This window comes from Nylanderia fulva, unplaced genomic scaffold (genome assembly GCF_048542155.1).
Source record: "Nylanderia fulva isolate GAGA-0341 unplaced genomic scaffold, ASM4854215v1 Scaffold6, whole genome shotgun sequence".
Lineage (NCBI taxonomy): Eukaryota > Metazoa > Arthropoda > Insecta > Hymenoptera > Formicidae > Nylanderia > Nylanderia fulva.
Window position 1 is genome coordinate 3,267,669 of NW_028190698.1, and position 27,433 is coordinate 3,295,101.

The 27,433-nt window shown below is 40.5% G+C and overlaps 1 protein-coding gene across 3 annotated transcripts in view; it reads right to left on the reverse strand.

Annotated features, from left to right (window-relative positions):
- The window catches only part of pxb (putative Hedgehog signaling attenuator pxb), a 393,744-nt gene that overhangs the window by 101,785 nt on the left and 264,526 nt on the right, over nt 1-27,433 (reverse strand). Inside the window, exon 1 of one of the 3 annotated variants that reach the window (XM_085487729.1) lies at nt 21,210-21,269. The exons of the other annotated variants lie outside the window; for them this stretch is intronic. The gene's annotated coding sequence lies outside the window, so the exon portion shown is untranslated. Of the gene's footprint in view, nt 1-21,209; nt 21,270-27,433 lie in introns of those variants that run through there. 3 annotated transcript variants of the gene reach the window in all.

The following is a 27,433-nucleotide window of genomic DNA, read 5'->3' on the forward strand; positions in this document are numbered from 1 at the left end:
CACATTATTTTTCTACAAATTCTGGGCGTAAATTTGAGTCCACCCGGATTCTGCGATAGGACCTGTACGATTTATAGGCGTCCCAAACTTTACCCAGGTTCTAGTTAGATTTTTCACCTGGAGTCCAGAAATATCTTTAAAAGAATATATGGAGCCCTGATTATACTTCTAGAAACAAAATTTCTACCTGGGAAGTTCATTAAAAATATTTGAATCTTCACTTGCCCCGAACATGTTAATTAATTTAATAAGATCTTCCCCAGCGATTACACCCAATTTTCCTCCATAAATACTAAAATATTAAAAATTTAAATTTACCGGAGAAATTCTTTCCTTCAAAGTCGCGGGTGAAACCGTCCGGATTCGGTGAAAAAACGGAAGATCAAATATACATCGTACCGTATACAAAAGAATGCAGAATAACGGAGGATAGAGATAAGGGCACTGATGCGTGGAGTGGGAAGAGTCCGGGGACTTAATTAAGGTCTCATAATGAATCAGTCACGAGGCTCGGTCGGAGTCGCGCGAGTAGGTGCGCGCGATTGTGCCGGTTGATTAATTGTCTCGCATCCCCGCGCACTATCCGTACACATCGCAGAACGGCACAAGGAAGAAGGGGGGAGGGGAAGGGGAAGCGATGCGATACGCTCGGTGCATATTCGTCATCCACGATCGCCGGCCGATCGATACTTCCGCTGGTCTTCACCGATCATGATTCGCGTAGAAACGAACCTAAATTCCGACTGCAATACTAGCCCTTCCATTTTGTGTAGAACTTTGTATAGAAGAGGAAATGTGTGAGAAAAATCAGAAAATGAAGATGTGTAGAAAAGCAAAAAAATATAACATGAGGGATAAAAGTAAGATGACAAAAGATCAAGATTCGGAAGAAAAATGAAACTAGGAAGAAATGAAAAATGAAAGAAATGGGAAGAAGTGAGAGAGAAAAAGAAAATAAATAAATATAAATTAAAAAAGAAAATAGGTAGAGGGAAAAATATTGAAAAGGAAAGAAAAGGAAGAAAAAATGAACAAGAAGCGAACACAGCAAGAGTAAAATAAAGAGATGAAGAGGAGGAAAAGCGAAAGAAAAAAATCAAACGAGCGAGGAAAGAGAAGCGACTCGGTGATGAAGAGCGTATCGAGGCACTATTTTACACATACCGACCTCATTCCACCGAGGTAACGGCGGCCAGGAATTACGAACGGGGTGTACAGAAGGCGAGAAAGAGAGAAAGGCGGAGAAATCGAGGGGGTTCGCAGAGCGAGATAGTAAAACGGGGGTGCACGTCTGCGCGCTCAGTTTAATAAATGCAGTGGTTCCTTCCGTTCCGTTTCTTGGCTCGACTTAGCTTCGGCGACGCTACCACGTCGACGTGGCGGGCGATGAGGAACTGCAACCCTACTAGCTCGTCTCGCCGCATCCCTCCCTCTTCCACCCCCTTCGTTCTCCCGTTTCTCTCATTGGCATGCAGAACGAGCGAGCGAGCGAGCGAGCAGGGCGTTCATCTCGTTTCCGACTGCCGCGAGATCCAAATCTACAGTTCGCGTGATTTTTATTTAATTCCCATCTTCGATCAGACACTGCCGGATTTTCCGTGGCCGAGCAGTGTTCGTTTATTTCAGACAGAATACCGGAAATGGAAGATGTATCCATCTCTTTCGCCCGCGCACTCGAATTGCGGATGCTATATATAGGTACATGCAGATGAAACGCAGCAATCGCGGTTTTTTCACTTTTCTTCCAAATTATTATTTTGACAGTAAAAATGACAATATTGTTTAGAGTTTGAAACAAAATGCATAATCAAAAAATTACATAATACATATGCATAAATAGAAAAAAAAGTTGGAAGAAAATATTTAGTATAGAAATAAAAATATGTTTTATTACCATTTGCTGTTAAAAGAAAAATATCCCAAGTATATGTGAAAATAATATTTGAGACGTCGATGGGAATTTGTGATTTAATTAAAATTCGTCGCGGAAAAAGTGATCAATAGTGATTTCGAAATGACAATATTGTTTAGAGTTTGAAACAAAATGCATAATCAAAAAATTACATAATACATATGCATAAATAGAAAAAAAAGTTGGAAGAAAATATTTAGTATAGAAATAAAAATGTTTTATTACTATTTGCTGTTAAAAGAAAAATATCCCAAGTATATGTGAAAATAATATTTGAGACGTCGATGGGAATTTGTGATTTAATTAAAATTCGTCGCGGAAAAAGTGATCAATAGTGATTTCGAAATGACAATATTGTTTAGAGTTTGAAACAAAATGCATAATCAAAAAATTACATAATACATATGCATAAATAGAAAAAAAAGTTGGAAGAAAATATTTAGTATAGAAATAAAAATGTTTTATTACTATTTGCTGTTAAAAGAAAAATATCCCGAGTATATGTGAAAATAATATTTGAGACGTCGATGGGAATTTGTGATTTAATTAAAATTCGTCGCGGAAAAAGTGATCAATAGTGATTTCGAAATGACAATATTGTTTAGAGTTTGAAACAAAATGCATAATTAAAAAATTACATAATACATATGCATAAATAGAAAAAAAAGTTGGAAGAAAATATTTAGTATAGAAATAAAATATGTTTTATTACCATTTGCTGTTAAAAGAAAAATATCCCAAGTATATGTGAAAATAATATTTGAGACGTCGATGGGAATTTGTGATTTAATTAAAATTCGTCGCGGAAAAAGTGATCAATAGTGATTTCGAAATGACAATATTGTTTAGAGTTTGAAACAAAATGCATAATTAAAAAATTACATAATACATATGCATAAATAGAAAAAAAAGTTGGAAGAAAATATTTAGTATAGAAATAAAAATATGTTTTATTACCATTTGTTAAAAGAAAAATATCCCAAGTATATGTGAAAATAATATTTGAGACGTCGATGGGAATTTGTGATTTAATTAAAATTCGTCGCGGAAAAAGTGATCAATAGTGATTTCGAAATGACAATATTGTTTAGAGTTTGAAACAAAATGCATAATCAAAAAATTACATAATACATATGCATAAATAGAAAAAAAAAGTTGGAAGAAAATATTTAGTATAGAAATAAAAATATGTTTTATTACCATTTGTTAAAAGAAAAATATCCCAAGTATATGTGAAAATAATATTTGAGACGTCGATGGGAATTTGTGATTTAATTAAAATTCGTCGCGGAAAAAGTGATCGATAGTGATTTCGAGGTTCTTTTTGATTTGCTTAAAAATGAGTTCTTTTACTTGGATGATATTTTTGATTTAATTAAGATGAATTTAGTAGGTAAGGCGAGACGCGGCTCGTACTCGTAAAGTTAGGCGAGTGTGGTTGTCGTACTTCGAAGTGAAGATGAAGTGGAAGATAATACCCGAAGCGGCATGATGAATCACAAGTAGAAACAGAGTTTCGAATTAAATTGTTCAGTTTTGTATTAATTGCTGCCAGTCTAAACGTAGTTTTAATTTAAATAAAACACAGCGGAAAAGAGAAAGAGCAAAACTGTATAGAGACATCTATAAAGTTATATCATTAATTTTGCATATGCATCGTAGAAATATATCAACTTCTTTCGTGTTATTAATCATAACGCGCGACGCGCATAATATTTGGAATATTGCAGATGAAATAAAATCGACGGGCAAGCCATAGTAAACCATTTTTCTCAGTTTCATATGAAATATTATTTTATCATTTCGAATTTTTATGCGCGAGTTAAAAATTAATAAAAGTCGATCAGCATTTTTGATAGCTTGTTCGAGGTAAACATAAACGCTCGCGCGTTATTAAAATTGCAGCACAGTTGAATTCTGTCGAAAAATATATCGTTTAAAGATGATCGATCAAAAATAGCGATATATAAGGGAGAAAGAGAAAGAAGGGGAAAAAATGAAAAAAAAAAAAAAAAAAAATGTATCTCGAAGAGAATCGATTGAATCGTCGCGCGAGCCGAGAAAATCGGCCACCCTCGAGTCTTCTCGAGAAGGCGGGTTGAGAGAGGAAGAGCGAGAAAACGAAGTAAACTAAGGGGGACACCGCAAAGTGGTCGGATGCTTTTTCCGAGTGACCGAGCGAGCTGGGTCTGTTGGGGACTAGATTGGCCGCGGCTCTTTTCGGCGCAACGGAATTGCCGAGGGATTTATCGAGCTGCGCCCTTACCGATTGGACCTATCCAAGACCTCGTCGGGAGTCCTCGAGAAGCTATCGAGTTAGAAGAAACGGTCCGGCGAGATGCGACGAAAGGGTGAGTTGTGCAAAGAGGGGCGTGGTTGTGATTATTGGTGCATGATTGATTTTATTAGAGAAGCAAGAGGTTTACTTTCTACTTGGAATCACGGCGCTCCCTTTGATTTGGATGAAAAACCTGCGCGATTAATACCTCGCAAAGTAGATTACATCGTAAATATACATCTCGAGTTCCGGTTCACTGGTTTTAAGTTAAAATTATTTCGATGGACTTGAAATTTTTAAATTCTTCCCGCGCCGCGGATTAAAAAATTGTTTTCCAACAATTTTATTTTCTCGCGAAACAAACAGTTTTTTTTTTTTTTTTGCGAAGAAACAAAGGCGGGAGATGAACGGGTATGATATTTTAAGCGATTCCAAGTCGATGAACAAACAAACAAATTCGATCTGATAATTTCTCTCTTCCTCTCTCGCCCTGTCTCGTTCGTTGCATCTATCTCGCTGATGAAAAAAAATACGGTTGATCCCGGTTGCGCGCAGATAAGGGTCAAATTCCGACGTACGCGGGGGATTAATCCCTTTTCTGTATGCCACCGGGCCTGTGTTGACCGCGCTCTACGTTTTAATTAGGCAAATTTTCGTCCCGCGGCCATTTGTCACGATAAAGCCTCCTCCTCGTTCAGTCTCTCTCGCGCGACACATCCGTCCCCAAAAAATCCCCGACTGACCCGGTCACGTACGCGCGACACCGGTATTTATCATTTCCTCCGCAGCGCGAGCTTTTCTGGCTTGGCAGACCGGCATATTTTTGCCCGCGCCTTGTACAAACTCTGCAACGAAGAGTTATGATTATCGCGCGACACCGCGGATCGTGTCAGCTGTTTGCGCGCATTTTCGCGCTCGTTGCTTCATCCTCGCGTTTCGTTTTTCGGATATGATGATGATTAGATCGTAGATAAAGAGGATATATTTTTTCACCGTAATCTTTACTTGGAAAAAAATATCCAAGTGTAGCGTAAAATAAATGGACCGTCATGGAAGTTAAATCGAGAAAGAGGGATCATTTCGATATATGTCGCGTATATTGCGTTTTTCGGATATGATGATGATTAGATCGTAGATGAAGAGGATATATTTTTTCACCGTAATTTCTTCGTAATCTTTACTTGGAAAGAAATATCCAAGTGTAGCGTAAAATAAATGGACCGTCATGGAAGTTAAATCGAGAAAGAGGGATCATTTCGATATATGTCGCGTTTGTTGAAAAGTCGAGAAAATTCAGAAAAACGTTCACGATTGGCTTTTCTAAGTATATACATGTTTTGTTCAAATAAAGGAAGAGATTTCCGAGACGTTTTCTAAACGAACGAATTTGTTCAGTTTCCAGGAGAAGCACCGAAGAAGGCAAACGGCGTTCTTCGGGAAGACTAAGCAAGTCTCGTAATCACTTCATCGAGAGACAGAGAGAGAGAGAGAGGTCGGCGAGAGGTGAGTCTCCCTTATACAACCTTATAGAGGCGACCGAATTAGCCTGCGTTAAATGCGGGCGGCGCGACTGGCTTTGCGAAGGATAAAATCGGCGGATTGTCGTTTTGCGCGGCGTCCGTGTCGGCGTTACGAAGTTTAAATTAAGTCATTTTAATCCCGCGGGAAAATGGGAAGGGGAAAGGGAACGAAGGAGTCGGCGTGGAGAGAAGAGGCATCGAGGAGAAACTTCGTCGGTCCTCTTGTTAAGTTCCGACGTTAAGTAATCAGATTAGCCCCGGAACTAACCTCGAACGCCGCTGAAAACGCCGTTGCGGAGGAGAAGTCTCGCGTTAATCCGGCTGCGCTTCGGCGAAATTTCGGTTCCGTAATCGTCTAAAAAAAAAAAAAGAAGCGATTTGTTGCGACGCGCCAGGGGAAAAAAAAAGAAAAGACTCCGTATCGCGAAGACCCTACGAGTGCGAATTCTTCGAATGAAACTGACGCGTGTGGGAACTTTTTTGGGAACAAGCAAATCTCGTTGCCGATTTATTTATGCAACGCTTTTTACTCCTGGCAATCATCGACTTATTCATGACGAGTGTTCGCGATCAAACGTCAAATTGCGAAGCGCGTAATTTCCTCTTCATCAGATCCTTCAAAGATTTCAACGTCATCGATGTTATATATTTTTTTTTTTAGAATCGCCACATTTGACATTTTCATCAAAACCTGTCCGTCACAAGACGGCTTTTTTTATTTTTTGTATAATAAAGTTTAGGGAGAGTGGATTTACTTAGGAAGATTCGCAGTGAAGAAAAATTGAAGGGGCAAGTTTGACCTCGCGAATTCGAGGAAAATCGTCTCGCTCTCTCGAAGGCGGAAACTTCGGCGCCGTGTCACGTTAATAATTATAATTACGTTATTGCGCCGTGACGTCCGATCCGACGACGTCGTCGGCTGCAAATTTTCAGGCAAAGCACGAGTGTCGGGGGAAATAACCCCCGACTTTTCCTCCCGCAGCAATAATTCAGTCGGGCCCCTCGCTCGGCTTCCGCGAATTGTATTTGGAGTTAATCGTGTTTCTATCGCGAAAGTAAAGGGCTTCTTCAACTTTTAATCTCACAGATTCCCGGAACAGCAGATTCCAGAGGCTCGTATTATAATTCACTCCTCTCTAAGAATTCAATTATAAATAAATTAAACGAATTTTCGAGCCAACTTTGCGCAACTTATCATATATACATAGTATATATGTTGGTTCTATGGTAGCTTATGCTAAAATATAGCATGCAAAAGCACATACTGATTTATAATTTTCCAACTATTTGCGACTAACTTTTAGATATGTAAAATAGATATGTTTTAAATGTCAAATTTCGTGTGTAAAATCCGCTGTTAATGCGCTTGAATTTTCACCAAAATACGGAACGAAATTTTATTTAAAATTTCACGCCGTGTGATAGAAAAAAATATATATATTTAATGAAGTTAAATATACGTGTATACAAAATCCATTTTCACATCATATATGTATAAATACACATAATACATGGTATAGGTACATATAATACCTATGGTATATAAAAATTGTGAATAAATTATATCACGAGTTTTGTTGCAAATTCTAGATCGTCTAAATAAAGCGGGATACGATCAGATCTGAAATAATTCGAATCTAAAATCATATATTTTAAAACACAAGATATTCATTTTCTCATTTTAAACCAAATATTTATTATATTCCCCGACTCGTATTACTCGACTCATTAATCTGCCTGCGAAGGCGTTAATTCCTACATGAAAGATGCAATGCGGGAGTTGAGAATTCCGACTACCAGCAGCTCTCTAGACTCCAGACACGAGTCGCAACAGAGTGCTAGCGAGCACCTCGGGAGAAGAGAGAATTGCCGGCATCGTCGTCGTCGCTTGCTGCACTAACGAGGAACTCCTTTAATTGGACGTTAACTCGCTCGACGACGTCGAAGACACACGAAACAAACTTTTATCGGGAGCACGCGGGAATCGGGTGCGTTAGCCCGGTCGATTTAACGGGCGGCATCGAGAGGGAGAGAAAGAGAGAGAATCTTGCGGGAACCGAAGAATGGCGTTAATCCCGTTCGTCCGCCTTCCTGCCGAAATAACGAGTCCGACTGAGCCGCGCCGCCGTTAATTGGGCAAATACAGTCATTAGCGGACGCACAAAGATAGGAAGGGGCGGAGAAGAAGACGAGGATTCTTCAGACCGAAACGATGTACATATGAATAATTCCGTTCCGAAAGAGGCTGCTCCGTTTTCTCTCTTGCTGCTCGTTCCTCTACGAATGTGAATCTGCTTTTCAGGCAAAATGGACACGATTTTTTTAACGAGGAAAAATATATTCGACGATATTAAGGCGTATTAAAAAAATAATTGTTATGCAAACGAGTCCAACTTTGAAAAACCTTATCCGCGAAGGGATACATATATATATATCAATAATAATAATTTAAAATTTTTTTCAAAAATATGACAATCGATGTAAATAATAATTACAGAATGCGAGATTTATAATCCATTACAAAGACCATTTTTCTCGGATATGTCTAATTAGAAAACGTGTGTGCTTTATTTTCCTGCGCGAGCACCGCAACACCGTTTTCCGGTATGTGCAGTAGCGCAAAACGAGCCAAACTGCTAGTTGTCGCATTATTTCAGCATTAGCTTCGCTCACTCGGCTCGTATCTCCTAGTTAAGTGATACGAGCATTACTAATACAGAGAGGGAAGAGGGCCGCGAAAAGAGGACGAGAGAGAGAGAGAGAGAGAATGGAGGCTGCGCATGTATGGCTAATGTGCACCACTGTTATTACTGCAGTTTGCAAACAGCCGGCATAGAACGGTAACGCAATCAGCAGTGATACAATCACGCATGTACCATCCGGTAACTTGGGGGAGAAGAGGGGGAGGGAGGGGGAAAAGCACGCCGGGGGATGAGAGAAACGGAGGGGCGGGAATTGAAGCGACGTTTCACAAAGGCCCCGATGAGTAGTAAGCCATGATGTTGCGCAAACCCTCCTTCCGTAAAATCTATGATAGATAAGAGAACCACTTGGAGTAAATGTGAAATTCTTTGTGTTTCAACGAGATGATGTCTCGGATGGAAAATTGGACGATCCGAGTTACGGTTTTTTTTTTTGTTCAGCGTTTCGAAATTTATTTAGTCATACACGAGATACATGTAATAGACGTCAACATTTTTTTCGTAATTTTTTGAAATTTTTAGAGAGTGGATTGTGTGATGATAATAACTATATATCAATAATATATTGTAGTATGCAAAGTGAGAATTATATATAAATTTTAAACCGCCAATGAAATTAACGTAATAAAGAATAAAGTTTTATTATCGTGCATGTCCGTACGCGAGATATTATTATTTAGATCGATATTATATCAAATCATATACATTTAAACAAAATTAATTTACGATATATAAATGCCCGGGCTTTGAATTACAAATTATTAGAATTATCATTACATTTCTATCTCTTTTGAAGTATTTTACAAAATTTTCCACTGACTGATGACTTGTGATAATTAACAATTATTAAATAATTATTTACACAATCAATAAATCAGCCATATACAAACTGAATATATTTTGAATATACCGTTGCATAATTATGTCGCATTATTAAACATAATACTTAATAACAAATATTAAAAATTTTAATAACAATAGAATCATACATAATTCTTCTTTTAGAGAATAATTTAATTGTGTTATAGTTTTATAGACAGTTATAAAATGCTATAATAATAATTTAACATCATCGTTGCACATTGCGATTGATGATTTTTATTTATTTGCTTTTGCGATTCGACAATTTATATCGCTTTAAATTACGGAGTTATTTAAAATACATGTAATTTGCAAAAGTTTTCCGATTATTTCGCGCTTAGGAAAATTGTTTTAACCCTTTAGTTGGCTTTACTTAACATAATCACGCGACGAGAGGATATGACGGGCATCTCACTAATGTAATGTGTAATGTAACTACGTTACATATGCGCTCCATTTCTATATACATAGTACGTCCCACATGATAGAGATACGTGTATATATCCTTAGTAAATATATTGCGCTCTCTCTCTCTCTCTCTCTCTCTCTGTATACACATATATGAGGTGGTTCCGCACACATTTCAATGAAAATTTCTTTGTATTACACGTGCAGGCCAAGTGGCACTTTGTGTGCGTGTTTTCTGTGCGAAAAGCGGCCGATTTCCCACGCCGCCATCTAGCGGCGACGCGGTGAGTGAACAAACCGCGTTTCAGCCGTGGGCAATGACTTTGAACACGGCTATTCCCGCATTGTGCCGCCTCAAGATGGCGGCGTGCGATCGGCCACCTCGCGCACAAAGCCACTTTGCCTGCACTTGATACACAATATACTATTCTTTCAATAAATCATTCTAAATTGTTTTCTTCTAATCTAAACAGTAAGATCGAACGGGCAGATCGAGCGACTCGCGCTATAAACGTCGAATGAAAAAATTCCGGATTAACCGAAAAACACTAAACTTCGGGGCATTTATAGCCTCGGGAATTACACGTCAAAAATATTTCATTTTTTTATCGCACGCACATAATAATTCCAATTTCCCGCGTCTGTTTATCATTGAAATTAGAATCGGTGCAACGGATATAGACGCAGGCGGGATAGATACACCGAGTAGATGGGACGTCGGGGATCACGAGAACATAACTCCGGCGCGGAAAAAGACTCAAGGCGACCTCATCTCTATGTTAATCTCCCCTCCGCCCCACGAAAGCACCCCCTTCCTCCTCTACCTCTCGTGCTCTTCTTCCTGGCGCGCCTAAGGACCGCCGTTCTTTCTCTCCGAACGACGCGACGTCTCTCTCTTCCTCGCGACTCGTTTCGCGGCCTCGAGGCTAGCCGGTTAACCCGGCTTCAACCTGGCGGACCACACCGGCGCGAACGATTCCGCGATATTTGTTCGCGCGAGACTGGAAATGGGATACGCCCCGAGAGGATGAGCACTATTCGCGATTAGTGACCATTCGCGGACAGGGACGCGAATCGTGGTTAACAGATGAATCGCCAATCTCTCTCCGTGTCGTTTATCTTTCGTTACCTGCGTTCATTACGAATACAGATTATTTCAATTATAATATATATATATATATATATATATAATGTTCGACATAGGTTATTCGATTTTGCTCAATTAGAATAAGAAATAATTATCTCGATAATTGGTTTGACCAAATGAAAATGGAAGTGATGTGGAACGACTTGAATTAACGATAATGATTCAAGATTGAAGCCAGGAGTTATTCGAAGAAACTTATTCCTAGCAAATCAGCGGGACGAGAACGCGTTAGGTTGAGAGAAGAGGCGTCTTGCCAAAAACAGGCAATAAATATCAATAAACGTTCCACGGGAGGACGAGCGATCTCTTTCGCGCGTTCGGAATTAAAACGGCGCCGATGTCGCGACGCGTCGTATTATTTATGACGTGGATCTCCCTCGCCGCGTGCGTTACCCGCGGAAATTATAGCGCGTAGGTGTCCGCCGTTTTCCCCTTCCGAGCTGCCTTCGCAGATTTACGGACCGTTAAGCGCGACGAATTTACACGCCTGTCTTTTCGCGACCGCTGTTCGCGACCGCGGCTGACTTTATTAGCGTCCGTTTCGCGCCTACGCGCCGATGTGTCGTGGCGTTTCAACAGACTACTGGAACATGACACTGATGTGCAAAAAAACACATTTGATAAGACACGGATCTCTCAAATTTCTAAAAGAGCTCCAGTTTGCAACAAGATTTCTCCTTCTTGCATAATAAATTCAGCGAAATATATTTACATTCGAGAATTATTGAAATATGGTAACAAAATGTGTACAAATGTCAAAATGTATATTTCGCTTTATATGAATCTCAACCTTAAACTTCCAATGATAAAGAAAGGTCAACGAAAGGGAGGATCGGGGGTTGGAAAGAGACCTCAACGCGATATGAGAGATGAAATTATTTACAAGCCCGACCAATAAGCTATCAGAAAGTTATTAAAAGTTTTCTCGATCTAGAAATAACGTTCTACACCCGACCGAGTTCGTTCCCCGGGGAATGATCCATCCCTTTCCGCGCCACCCTTTCGCAAACGCGGGAGAGATGCGTGCGTCTGCGAGCGTTTTTCTCCCTCGGTTTCCAACGCTTTTCTTCTGACCGCCCGTCACCGTCGTTAGGGAGAAGAAGACCACTTCCGGTCGTCCAGCGTTAAAACGCGTTCGACGGGAAAACTTTCTCCGCCGTGGGCGGCAAGATTCTCTCCGATATCTTCTTCTTCCTCGCGCTTTTTTTTTTTTCTCGTGCGAGAAGCGTTTCATAGTATTGGATAATTGAAGCACGATTGAGCGAAAAATGGAGCAATTTTGGATTTGTCGATCGTTAATTATTTGAAAGTTATATATTGAGTTAAATGTATAAAATAATTTCTTTCTATAACCGCGCGAGATGTTAGATACTGAATTTCTATTTCTTGTTTATTCGATTAAAAAGTATAAATTCCTTCAATATTTTTCGTTTCAGCTAAAAACTCACTTAAATTTTATGTAATAGCTTGTATGCAAATTTTGCCACCCTTTTAGAGATGACTAAGATATTATAGATTACGAATCATCGCTCGCGCGTTGAAATCTAGTTTCGGAGCATATTGGAACATCGAATGTTACATAAAATCGGAATTCGGAAATCGGAATCGCGAAACGCCGAAATTGTCTATTATTTTTTTTTTTTTAGATGGAAATTGTTTCTCGTTTCACGATCGTTATCAGACCAGCCCATTTTGTTTTCCACAATAGCGTCGTTCGCGATTTTTCTGTCGAAAGCGATTATTAACTCGCCCTCTTGTTTCCCTCCGTTGAATATTTACTTTTTTCCGCCGCAATCATTTTTTCAAAGAATTAAAATTTAACACAAAGGTTATATATATGTATGTATATGTACCCGCCGTAAAAAATTTTTTTTGCCTGAAAAATGACGTGGATAAAGGTTTAATGTCCGCAATTATTTACGTCGCTGGTAAAACGTGTTGCCAGATTTTGTACTTTGCACGAGAAGCGGGGAACATCACGCAGCGCAGTCGAATGGTCGGCCATTCAGATTCAAATTTCGATAGGTCGTTGGTGGCACCACCGATTCATATTCGATCCGGTCCAGACGGGCATCTGCACGACACGGCGCGAAATCGAGAGGATTGTTATTCGTACGATAAACAATCGAAAACCCGACTGAATAAAAGAGTATAAATTTGGGAGAAAAAAACCGAAAAAGAGATTTTTAGAAAAAAAATTTCTCTGTCGTTCAAATAAATATTCTTGTATCTGAATAATTCCGTACATAAATTCTATATTGAATTCTGATAATTTTCTGGCTACTTCGGATCACGGCTACGTTTATAAAAAAAATTAATTGACAGATTGATTGGATATCTCTCCGATAAGATGAGATTGGAATAAGATATAGTCGCACGTGTAACAAGAATTTTTCCATAATCTGACGAATTTTGCGCGTGGAGAATCAAAATCAAGATATTTCGGCAATCTCGTCGGATCATCCCCTGAAATAACGTCAATACTCCCATCACGAACCCCGCAATTACCCAGTAAAGAACTCGAAGGGCGAATAAGGGTGGCATGTGTCGGTCGAAGGTTTCGCAAAAGTGAGATATCTTAATCTCCGTTATATGTGTTCCCTGCAAGCTATTTCACGCCATAGCGTATATATTAATTTCCGTTCGTGCTTTTAATGTTCTACAGGAAGAGAACAAGTTCAGAGAGCAATGTTTGTACAATTATTAAAAATTATAATTATATATAACAATTGTAATTAATAGATGTTAAATAATACTTTCTCTCCCTTTTCGTATCCGCCAAGAATCTGTCTCACTCGAAGCAGTCATTAAACGCACATGACGCGGCTGGTAATGACAACCAGCAGAGGATCGCCCGAGTCACCCTACCGATCTCGATCGAGTTGCTTACAACCGCCATCTTCGCGCTAGCTAGAAGTTACCAAGTTACTCTCTTCCCGGAGATCGTTTAATTCGAGCTGCCGGTGATGGCGGCGCAAGGGCGCGCGTCGAAAGGGAAGGTAACGGGATACCTAAAACTCGGGCGTCACCCTCAAGACGTTGCTAAACCATCCCTCGTAAGTTTCTTCCCACCTCTCTCTCCCTCTTTCTCTCTTCTTAGTTTTACTCCCGCGAGTATCCGCGGGAAAAGCTTTCGCACGCACGTGTCTTGGGTTTCTCACCGGTACTTTATTAAGCCAGAAGAGCCCGCCCTTTAATGGAAACGATTTCGGCAAGCTTGCAAGGTTCCTATGCTAAGAGGGTGGCGAACGCGCGTTAAGGGACGCCATGGGATACCGGCAATCTTGGTCGTTGCTGATCTCGGGAACGCTTCAGCGAGCGTCGGCAACCTGTGATTTCTTAGATACATAAATAATAAGGCTATCTTCTCGGATAGGCTCTCGCCTTTCACCTCAACTTTCGGAGAGAAAAAGTTGTGTATCTGAAAAGATGCGTTTAAATAGAAGAGAGCTTCTAGAGATGAACAACAATATTTTTCAAGAGAAAAAGTTTAGATTGCTTTTTATCGAACAAGAATCTTTCTCTTCTGTCTCTTATCTTTTTTCTATCTCCAAGATTTAATTTTTTAAAAGAATTATAAGTTTCAATGTTCGCTATATCTAAAAAATATGAATTAGACATTCATGAGAATTATTTTCCCAAAGAGATCTGGATATCTTTTTTTAAATATAAAGACTATCACTAATTATAAAAAGACTGATTAGAAAAGGAATTAAGAAAAAATGTAACAAAATTAAAAATAAATTAACAAATATATGAGAAGAGAAAAGAAAGGGATTTATTTTTAAAACGAATTTCCGCCGATAAATTCAATTTTTGCCATTTATAGAGAAAATATATATCGACATTTGTATATATACACGTCCGCGATTAATTCTCATTCATTTTCCACCTTCGCAGAGTATATTTTGAAATGCATAAATATTTCAGTAGACAATGATAAATTACCAATAGTTTCATCGTTTAGTATTTTCGACATGTCAAATCTAAAAAAAAAATATAAATAAAAAAAGCCTACGTCAGTATGTCGAGGTGCCAATGATGCTGTCGCAAAACGACCGTGAAACGTGAGACGTGCGACGAGAGACGAAAGTTTTATCACGCCCGACATCGCATTAACGTTTCGCTCGTATCGGAACTTCCGGTTATCCGCGTCGTAGGAACAGTTCGTTATCCACCGACTATGCCGCTCATATAAAAGCACCTACACCTTTCTCTCTCTCTCTCTCTCTCTCGCAATCGAAAGAGATACTGAGAAGGTAGAGAAGGACGAAGGACAGCCGAACCAGGGACACTAATCGCGATGGGCTTAACGAGCGATAAAGCCCCAGACTGGTGTGTCCATCGGGTAAACGTTGCTGGTCGCCGCCCGTCTTAAACTCGGTTTAAGTGGAGTCGCCGCGACGCGAGGAAGTTTGCAGCAACGTTTCGCAGAGACAAACTAATGCGGAATTATTCGTGACATGACCATTTCTATTAAAAGTTATTCAATCCGGTTTTCTCCTTCCACACAAATTACCACAAGTTTTCTCAATGCGATAAAGTCTGATGGTCGACATGGAAAAAATTATTAAAATTTATTATTATCTTAACGTCAGAGAGAGAATTTTGATTATTATTATCATTAGGTTAATGCTCTTATTTCAGTTTTATCATTTGATTCGTTTTTATTATTTTCTTATCAATATTTAAATATGCTTTTAATTGGATAAATATAGGACTTTAAGCTTTTTCACTTAAAACTGTATTGTAGGTTTAAAATATTTTAAATCTAAACAAATAAATAATTTAAATATTTTTGTTCTATTAGTTTCACGTATGTTGGACCATTTCGCGTAGCTAAATCGTTTTTAATACAGCTCTGTCGGACTACGGTTTATAAATGCAGAAATGGTTGGCATGAAATTCGCAATGAATTACGTGATATAGCGAATATACGGGAAATTTCAGCAATTTCGTCTACGCGAACGTTAGCCCGAATAAACGTGAATTAGGAGAACCTTAGCGTGGTGTACCGCATACGTAATATTCGAAAAATATCAGATTCGCATGGAAATATGAATAAATTAATTGATTTAGATTAAAAGTTTCTCGTGACTTTTTTGTGATCAATACTTTTTAAAAAATATATTTACATAACATATATTTTTGTTCGCTATGCAAACAAGATATTTTTCTCTCGAACAAATCAGTCAATAAAACAGATGTTTTTAAACGAAGCTCTTTTCTTTCTATGAGAGTGCATCGCTCTGCAATTCCTGCACGGCGTTCTATGCAGCATCATGTATCGGTTTGTGTCTCCACCTCGCGCCGAGTCGCTGCACTTTCGTTTTGTCTGTTTGAACTGACGACTCAATATAGTGATGGCATCCGTTCAATGCTTTTATCGATTGTTGTGTTTGTTTCCGTCAATATAATATTTTGCATAAAAATATATATTTTTCAAAACTGGGGAAATATTAGTCCATTGCATGTGAATGGTTTCTGCTCTAAAAATTAAAAAAAAATAATTATAAGAATGTTTATATAGTTTGAATTTTTTTGTTCCAGTATTTTCAAGTTACGATCGCGCTAGAATAGCCTATTGTGCATAATTTCGCGCTCCACACAAAATTATAAATATCGGAAAATATTTTTGTATTGTGTTGCCCAATTTTATACGCTTTCTCTCCCCAGGGTTATTTTAGGTAAAATAAAAGCGAACATGGAAATTTTTCTCTACATTTTAATCATTCGACTAAACTATTTATTTCTTGTGTGCGTTATATATACACCCTAGTCTTAAGATGTTGAAATAGACGGGAACTCGTTAACTAGACTCAGTTCTATGGTTTGAAACTAGAGCTATCCGCATTATTCTGTGGCTTAGACACCGACAGTGTTGCGTCTGCTGAGGTATTGCAGCTTTCTCCCCATAACATAATATAAATGAAGTTTAACTCTCTATTATTTATATTTATACAATATTATACTCCATTATTATTAATAATAAAAATGTATTAATTTACCTCTCTAATAATAATTTAGAACGTTTCAAAGATTTTGTCGCACTTAAAAAAAGTGTTCGAATGCTTATGACATTTGTAAATTCTTTATTCCATCTTAATATACTTTATACTTCTATATAAACAATTCTACATAATTCTTTATTCTATATTATAAAATAGGGTATATATTAAAATCTGACATGCATAGAAAGGAAAAATATTCGGCAAAATTCGTTCGGGGTCTTGAACTTTTTCGCCAAAGGGTTCAAATACTTTCACCGAAGGTTTCTACGAAGGTCTTTGTAGATTACAGTAAGTAGATACGCGGAAACGAGGTTGTTTTCAATCCGCTCGTCGCGAGCCATCGGGATGACTCCGGCATCGTTGACTAAATCGCTTTTAGCACGAGCGCGCCCGGCATAGAGAAGACAGTAATTTTCTCTACACGGGAGAAACATGTGCGCTCTCTATTCCTACGAGAGGACACCCCCGGCACGACATCACGTCCGCGTCGGTCTGGAAGGAGCCCGGAATAAAGTAAGCGCGTCGCGCGAAGGCCGCGGGTCACGCTCGCATTTTCGCTCATCTCCCACCCTTGTCTTTTTCTCTCCCTTTTCCCTCTCACCCATAACTGTCCCTAATAACTGTCAGCCGCAGTCGCACTTATAAACCCCCCGGATCCGGGATTCCTCCGGGCGCGCGACGAGATTAATCCCGCGCTCAACCCCCGTCCGAGAAAGAGAGAGAGAGAGCGAGTAGGTACGTTTGTCGTAACTCTCCTTAAATCCAAGAATAGCGTTTATAAGCGGCGAAGAAAAGACGCGCTTTCTTTCTCGGTCCTCTTCTCGCAAAAGAAATCCGATGAAATGTAAGCTCGTATAACTTTTCGTCGTTTTAGTTTCGTTCGAGCTTAAAAAAACGCGCGACACATTTGACTTTTCAAAGAGGAGAAAAACTATAATCAAAATTACATTGCCGAGAGATATGACGTTCTGTTATTGGAACGCGCGGAATTAACGGCTCTGTGTACGGCGTTCAGTTTTTTGCGAAATTGACTTTCGGCGAATTTTTATCGCCCTTTCTTTTATCCCTATTTTGCTTCTTCTTTTTTGATTATTCGCCGGATTACGCTTCGGCTTTTTCTCGATACTTTTTTCCTTTTCTTCCCGGTATCTGGCGCGATATTGAATTCGAGGATGTACAGCTATCGCGTTACGTTTACCGCGAAAAAAAAATGTCGCGGATTCGATCAATCTGCCTCGACGACGGCTGCCGAAGCGCATGAAAAGATCAGTACGGTGTAGGAGTAAAAATAGAAATCATTCGCGGAGGGTAAAGGAACAAAGTCAGACTTTACGGACCGTTATATACGGCTATTCGTAGAATGCGATAAAGAACTCACTATCACGGTCGACAGATTGAGTTGCAATTATGCAATCTCGTCTTCAATTTTTCAACAAGTTATTCGCTGTAAAAGGATTGCCAAATTTCCGGTTATATGCCGCAAATTTTAATTTAATTAAATTCGGGTAATATATATTACACATGTATATTCTAAAACGAAAAGTATACGTGGAAGAATTGTTAGTTTTAATCTGGTGCCTCTGGATTTAAATTAATTTCACTTCCAAGTGCAATATTTGCTCATTCTGTAGATTCTATCGTGACATATATTGCAGTTGATGGAAGGGAAACTTATCACCAAAGTATATACTCAAGAAAATAACAAGGAGTCCGTATTTGATTCGGTCGAATTCTTGTAACATCCGTGAGAGATTTTCGCAGATTTCGAAAGCGCGTGCAGCGTATAATACTTGTTCTCCTGGAAACTTGTGTGTCAAGACGCTCGGGAAATTCTTATCGCCGAGATGCGTTCGCGAGAAAATAACAAGAAGGCGAGATTTGACTCGATCGAAATTGTAACGTAGCAATCTTTTCGCGGTTTTCGAACGTATAAAATATATCACGAGACGCTGACATTTTTTGACAAATAATATTTCTGCAACCAGATGCATAATATAAACTTAGGAAAAGAATTCACATCAAGCAAATGCAAAAAGAACCAGTAGTGAAGATTATGATACCATTAAATAGACGCAGTAAAAGAAAAAAAGGTAAGAAGAAATTGTTGAACACTCCTTGAAATCGATAGAAAATAACACATAAACGTGTAAAATTTGGAAAAGAACATTTGGAGATAGAGTAGAAATAAATTACTCCAAAGAATGCTCGTTATACTCGACGTACTCCGAAAAACAAGAATCGCAATTCAAGTGAAGCGAAGAGGAGAATAAAAACGTACGTTTGAAATTTCTTTTCCGTTTTCGGCAACACTATACGGTGAAACATTTGAACCCATCGACGGGGAAAAATTCTCATCGCCAAGATGCACTCGAGAAAATAACAAGTATAGTTGCTGTCGAAATCGATTGGAGTTCGACGAAGAAAAATTTCTATCGCCGAGAACGCGTTCGCGAAATTAACCAAAGAGTGCGAGTCGGTCGTAGATGATGTTCGCAGAAATAATTATTGCTCGTATATCCGAACGCGAGACGGTATGTTCGACACGATACGACGCAAAATTTCACGACTGTATTGAATTTTAGTGGGCAGGGACGATTCTTCGAATTCCATTCGAGCGTCAAGATGCTCTGAACAAGTCGATGATAAGTGCAAGAATCTGTCACGCGGCCACGATGCGTTAAAACCTCGGTTTGAACAGCAGTAGAATTTTATCGCACCGACTTTTCCCGAGGGAAAAACATGCCTTCCGGTGAATGAACGCTGAGAAGGATCGCCCGCGATTTTTATCGAGTCCGTGAGGTCAAATAAACCGCAAACGTCCACAAATTATTTCCCTTTTGCTCTCTTAAACATTTATTCTCATATACTATATAATTAATATGCAGAAGAGTTAAAATATATTCCATTTAAGCATGTTAATTCCCTTTCAGTTATTAAGTAAATGACTTAATTTTTCTTATAGCATAACGCGCGTCGTGCTAAAACTTTGTATAATATTCAACACGTCTCCGCTCTAATTTATTAAGGTTATCGACAAAGCAAAGCCCATTATTCCGCGCGACCCGGAAGGATCTCTCGCGCGAGATGTCGCAAATCCGCGATCGATAGCGCGATAATCCTCGCGGAACGGGTCACTCATCCGCGCGGTACGGAGAGGTCTCTCTCTCTCTCTCTCTTTCGCGATGGAAATCGTCGAGATGCTTTTAGGAGCGGATTCGAGGTAATCCTCTTTGCACCGGGTTGCGCGAAAAAGGAGGACAGCGACAACGTGGGGAGGATCCGTGCCGAAAAAGCGGAGCGCGCGCTCTTTACGCTCCGAAACTCGCCACGTGACGCGCGAGTAATTCGCACGCTCGCAAAAGGATATTTTTATTTCCTTTTTTTTTTCCCTACCCTTTCCTAGCCAAAAAAAGATTTTTGCTCCGAAATCGCGAGTATCCCGAACGAGAATGAATTCGCGTTCGTTTTTTCAGATACTTTTATTCCGAATGTTTCGGTTTGTATATTTTGGACGGATTACGGAAAAAAATTTTGTCGCTCTGACATAAATACGTAATCTTATCTTGTTTTCTTTTCTCTTGATCAATGATTATTAGAATTTCAAAACCGTGAATCAACATATTTGTTAAAAATAAAATATCTAATCGTATCTTTTTACGCACCGTATTTAAAATAAATCTTTATCTTTTTTTTTCTCACAATCCCAAGTTGAAGTGATAATTTCAAGTTTTTTTATCCAACAGTATTCACAGCAGAACAGGCAGACACATGTCAAGTTTTATTTATTTATTTCTACACAGAGAAAATATTTTCGTAGAATTTACCCTGAAAATCATGATAATCGTAGGACAATATGATATTGGAAGAATTTGATAAGAGTTTCTCCGATTAATATTTATCACAATAAAAATATCAATATCTACCACAAAAGATATAAAATATATTCGATTAATTTTACTGTGTACGTAGTAAAATATACTATGTACCTATTAATATTTTTTATCGTGGTAAATATTAATCAGAGAAACTCTTGTAAAATTCTTCCAACACCATATTATCCCACGATTACCATATGATTTTCAGGGTAAATTCTAATAAGAGAAAATGCTCTCCGCGTAGTTTTTCGAATCGCGCGTGAATATTGAATAAATTTTCCAATCAATATTTTGCACACAACGGCCACGGTTTGCCACTTATCGACGAGAACTTATGCGAGAGCTAATCACCATAGAGAATTGTTTCACTTTCGGAACAAATTGCTTGGCGCATATATACATATATACACAGCCCCGTAGTTTTCTCGAAAGTTTCCGAAACGAGTTAACGACGAGACGACGGCACGAAGATGTGATAAACGTGCCCTCGCTTACCTTAGAAATCCGTCTGCAACTGCGGTGAGACGACGTCGTCGATTCGCTACGAGCGCATTTCCCAGCCGCGAGAGATTTTCCGTCCGCGCACGGTTCCGCTCGCGGCGTGACAGAGTTGCACCCTTTCTCTCGTCGACGATTCACCCCTCGATCCGCTCGCGCGAATTTTCGCGAGAAATTTCCCGCGCGACACTTTGCACGACGACGGCTGTTCGAAGCTCCACACAGCTGATGATGACAGGAGCGAGGAAAGGGCTAATCCCACCCCTTCCTCGGGTCGCGTCTATCGTCGCGAGACGCTCGTCAAGTACGGCACAAAGAACCGTCTCCTGCTCGCTGTGTCGTCGCGAGGGGCAACCTTCGCCAACCCCCTTGCTTCGAGGTCACTAAACTGCGCGGGTAAACGTTGACAAGTACACGCGAAGCGGCCTTTCATTTACTTTCTCATTTCTCTCGGAAAAAAAGGGCAGCGCGGAACGACACGTCACTCTCGAACGCACTCCATGACGCACTCTTGATGGACTTTGGATTGTGGGTGGATACGTTTTCTTTTATCTTCGAAAGAAACAGGGATTCTCACTTGTATTTTCGGACGAATTTTTTTGTGATCCTCTTTTTGCGGCGTGACGGTCGATTCGTACAGCGATGTGAAATAGTGGTAAAATTCTGGAGGAGAAGGAGAGTTCTCGTACGAGTTCTCGCTCTCGGTCGGAAAATTGGCAAAATTCGGCGGATTGTCGGGAACGTGCGCCGCGTCTTCCCTTTCGTCGTTTTCGGTGTCGAAGGTGTTTGGAAAATCCGTCCGGGGGTGGCGACCGGGTTGAATTTTCACCTCCGAGAATATCGGCGATGCCCGGAGAATTCGACCGAGGGTGGTATCGTCGAGGAAAAATCCGTCGAGTTCACTCACTGTTGAATCCTCGCGCTCTTTTTTCAGCCGGCGACGCTATATTTCTCGCGTCTATCGTCGCCAGTATTTTCCTGCCGGAAATGCTCCGAATGCTCCACCGGGAGTGCTCCGAAGCGACGACACACATGTATATATATACACACACACATACACACGCGCACATATACACTAGAGCTCAATTTTTTTTTCACCTTCACTTTCGGCACCGGCAGCGCTTTAAAATCTCGCCACTTTATTTCCCTTGAAATTCCCAGCGAGTTGATAAACAAGTCGCGTTCATTCGAGGGTTGTTTGTCTCACACTTGACTCGACCGGGGTAAAAATCCACGCAATTCCGAAATCGTGTACTTGGAACTCGAAGCTACTCCGAACTCGTTCTCTTTCACCCTTTCTCTCGCGTTATCGGAGCAATCCTCGCTTCCCGGCCGCGCGCGGCACACTGTTGCTCTCCGACTCTCCGCGATCGTCCGCAGCCTCAAGCTCGTCCCTCCCCCACCACCGGAACTCACCCCTCTACGTAGCACCCCCCACTATTCGTCTCATTGCGTTGGCAATTCCCTCTCCGCCGCTAAAGTCGACGGGCTTCTCTTCTTTCTTGGGATGCGTGTGGCAGCGGATTCCTTTCACGAGGGTGCCAGGCACAAAACACAGGGGAAGGGGAGAAGGGTGAAAAGGACCAGGCGTTTCGTCCTCTCGAATGCGTTGTACGAGCGTTTTCGGGCCGGACTCGAATTTCTAACGCCAAGCCCATTTTTTCTTCGGGATCTCGAGACTGCCTCTGTCGTTAGACCCGATGATCTTTTCATTTAAGTTTTGTTTACACGTAGGCGTTGTTTGTTTGCTTGTTTGTTTGTTTGTATGATTGTTTGTTTACTGTTGTCATCGAAGGGAATTTTTGTACTCCGACTTTTTTCATCGAATTTTGTCACGTAATTATTTTTAATTGTTTAACTAACTTTCGCGAAACGGGGTTGTTCTTAAAACTTGATGTAATTATTTTGTCTATTTAACTTCTAGGTATACTTTAAATTTCCCACAATTTTCTAAACTTGTTTTTTATATTTGTCCTTTGATATAATTTATTTATTTATTTAATTAAGAGAACCTATACTGTAAAGTGTGAAAATTAAAAAGTAACATTATACGAAAATGAGCAGTTTTTATGTAACTTTAAAGCGATGTACTCCTTGGGTTGGGATTAACTTTCTGCTCGTATCATGTTTCATGGTCGGATCCAGTTTGGCGGATCCTTCAAGCCAGAGCTATTATTTGAAGGACCAGCATACCTGCTTGCAAAGTGGTGCCCTCTCGACTGTGACAAGACTATTGTACGCAAAAGGATGTTTCGCTTAGACACATGAATAATAACGTCCTTAGAGCTCGTTTTCCTCTCGTATACATTTGTCGAAAGTTTTACATACATATATATGCATATATACTCATGTTGGCTCATTAAGCCTAGCGTTCGAGACGTAGTTGAAGTCCTTGTCATATATCATTAAAACAACATTTCAAAAATGTATTGCAAGAATAATCCTGTTGGGATCATTTTGTAAACAATCATAATAATGTGGTCTTTAGTTATTTAATTATAATATTATGGTATATCTCGAGTGACTTTCGAACGAGAGGAGGTGTTACGCTTGCGAACAATGAGTATTTAAGCGCGCGAATAAGAACGGTTATGTAAATATAATACATATATCGTTCGTTATCTTTTAATATTTTCAACTCCACACTAATTATAATTAAAGAAAAATTGTCCAGTCTGTCAAGAGAGGCAAAAAATATCGGTTCATGCGGTCATGAAACATCCGGAAGGGGTCAGTTTTGCTTTCGTTGTAATTGTTCATCGAAATAGTATTCGCGTTCCTCATCCCATGTTCGAGTCTGCATCTCTAATATTGTGACATCTCGCTTGCTTGTCAGCAATAGTTTCGCGTCGACGAACTCGCACAATGAAACGGAGTCTTTGGGAAGAACGCCAAGATATTCTGCAAATAAGAGACGGACGGGACACTCGACGAGGATGTCCAGGTCGTCTTACGTCAGACGCGAAAAAATCCCCGACGAGATAGCGATTCAAAGAAGGAAACTCGCGGAAAACGCATCGATCCCGCGAGAATTTCCACTCCCGGCCGACGAATCCGGCGATTCCACGAGAATCGATTGTCGAAAGACGACGATTCCCACGGGCGACCTAATCGACCGGCGCGTTTGACGTTTCCTCTCCCTTCTTTTCACAATCTCTCCTCCGGCGCGGGAAAGTTTTTCCACGTTCCCTTCGTCCGGATTTCTCCACGAGACTGTAAAAGACCCACCACCTGCTAAGTGATATCGATTGCGCCACGTTGCATTTTCGTCAGCGACCTCCGATGCATAACGAATCACGTAACCGATAATGATCTCACTTTGTTGCTTTGCAAAACGAATTAAATAGTAGATATATTTGAAGAATCATTTCGTGATGTAGACTTGTAAATCATAGACATCAGCTTTCCGTTTTCATCATTTTTTTATAATATATGAATTATTAAATATACTAAAATATATTAATTTCTTTCTTATATATTCATAGATAATAAAAGAAGCAATTTTCTAGCAATTATAAAATCATTTCGATTTACGCAAATTAAATGTTCCACTTGTAACTCGTAAATTAAAAAACTGTCTCACGCGCGCGTATAAACAAGTATTTGTGTGTTCGATTTTAATCGTCGATTTATCGAGATTTACTCTTCGAGAGTCACCTCACGATTCTCGCACAAAGTCAAGCGTCTCTGCCGCTTCAAGTACGATATGTTCTTATCGGATCTGCACTTCGCGTAGTATAGGAAGTCGGATTAGACGGACGGAGCGTCTTCTTATATCGATTTCTTGCGGCGGAAATCCGCGGATCCCGGAACTCGCGGGACCGTAATTCGACGTATGTGGGTCATCTGGCTCCCGTGAGACCGAGAAGAAGAACGGAAGGAAGGACAAAGGGGATATCTCTTCTCTCGGATATCCGAGGGATATGCAGCACGCGAAAGGATATCTTTGCGCGCGCGCTCAAGAGACCAGAAACGTGCCCGAGCCTTCGACGCGTCTCGTAATATTACGAAATCCCCTTCCGCCCCCTTCAACCCCTTTCCCGCCAGGAGGACGTGTCAGAGAGTACGTGTCAGAATGACCATTACTCTTGTGAAGAATAAGGAGAATTGTGAAGGAAGAATTTTATATCTTCCCCGCCCCGCACGCGACACGATTTTTCATGCTCTTTATTTTTGCGATTTCTCGCGCGGAAAAAGCAATTGTAAGATGTTCGGGTCAAGCGAGTTTATTTTTAGCTTGCGTGATTACGATTTCGATCGGGATATAATGCGCCGGAGCGGAGTGAGAAGAGCGATTACGCGAGCGAATCGAATAAGCTTCGATTTTTCAACGTCTTTCATTTTTCTCGCGAACGCAATTCCTGCTTGCGCACAAATGGTACAATTTATCGACGATAAATTGTCCGAGAGACACATAAACGCGCGTTACACGCACGTTTCTGCGCGAGTGCGCGACGCATTTTATATAAACGCGGTACAAAGGGGATGATCCACCGAGTTTCACGCGGTATATGCGTGACACTAGTATTTGAGAACATATTTCGCCCGACGAGCGATCCATTTCTCTTTGCGACGTACTTAACGTACAAAAATAAATACGTTCCACGTACGTTAAAATTCCTAGGGTGCTTCGTCTTCTTGCGCGCGACGAGCATCCCCGTCTGTGACGCACGCTATTTCCATAATTATTAGCTCTTGTCACGTGACCCACTTCCTCCGCATAATTTTGCAATCTCGGCGCTGTAAATGTTTTTTCAAGCAATTTTTCAGAAATGCATTCGTGATTATACGTATATACCAGAAAGCTGATAGCTATAGTAAATGTCCTACTTATGCAGAATATTTATTTTTTGCATTAATATATTAATAGTTTTTTCATTTCTCTCGTTTAATTTTTTAACATTTTTTTCACCCAAAATTCATTTATTTAAAACTAATAATAGTATAATGTGTATCAAGTGCGGATAATTGTCAATCCGCACGTGATACACATACTATTTTGTATTACAAGTGCAGGCAAAGTGGCTTTGTGCGCGTTTTCTGTGCGCCATCTTGCGGCGGCACGGTGCGGGAATAGCCGTGTTCAAAGTCATTGTCCATGGCTGAAGCCGTGGGCAATGACTTTGAACGCGGCTCAGCCGTAGGCAATGGCTTATTCACTCACCGCAAAGATGGTGGCGTGGGAAATTGGCCGCTTTCCGCACAGAAAACACGCACACAAAGTGCCACTTTGCCTGCACGTGTAATACAAAATAATATTCGAACAATTATTTCGAAATGAAATTACCCTCTCTGTATACGAAGAAACATGCGTTGGATTTTCGTTGAGTCGTTATTATCTCGAGTTTGCTTCATCAGCGGTTCGAGGATCGAAGCTAAAGATGTCTTCTACGACCCATAAGCTTCGCGTTATTCGACGCGCGCGTTTTCACCCGGGAAACCCCGAAACAAGCGGCCGTCGCGACGAGGGGAAAAACGAAGCAGCACCGGGGGGTTGTGTTATACAATCGTAGCGACGCGGTGGATGGAATTAATTAAACGCTACCGCTGTTCCTCTCGCCCCCCTCCAACCCCCGCGTCCTATCCCGCGCCATTTCCCATCGCCGCCGTCGTTGCTGTATTTACTCGGTGGGCTTTGAGGATCGAATTGCAGACGCCCCCGTGAGAGAGGGTCTCGTTGTTTGCTCCTCTCCCTCCCTCCCACATCCCCGTATGACCGACTCTCCTAATACCAACCCCTTCCCATTTCGCGACTGGTATTGCGAAACTACCAGCGGATATCCGCAAATACCGCGAACGAGTATTTGGAGGATCCCTGTGCGTAGGGAGAAGAGAGAAGGAAAGGACGGGGTTTCCCGAACTACTTGTTGGCCGGCGGTATTGAAAACTTGGTTCAAACGAGGCCGAAGACGGGTACCTACTGGGATGTGGGACTCTTGGAAGAAGGCGCGGAAGAGAAGGGAGCAAAGGGAGGAGAGACGCAGACGTATTTACACGAACAGTTTGGGACTGAATCGCCCCTCTAGAGAAGAGTAAGCTGCGCACACAAAAGAATGGACAATGGTGGACGCGCGGTGTCAAACGAGCCCGACAGAATGGAGGCAAACTGAACGAGGAAGTTGATGTGACGATTCGCAGAGATAGTTTTGTTACGTGTAATGATACGTTAGGTTACATCCTTCAATGCTTCAATCATTCATAGATATAGGTCATGACAAATT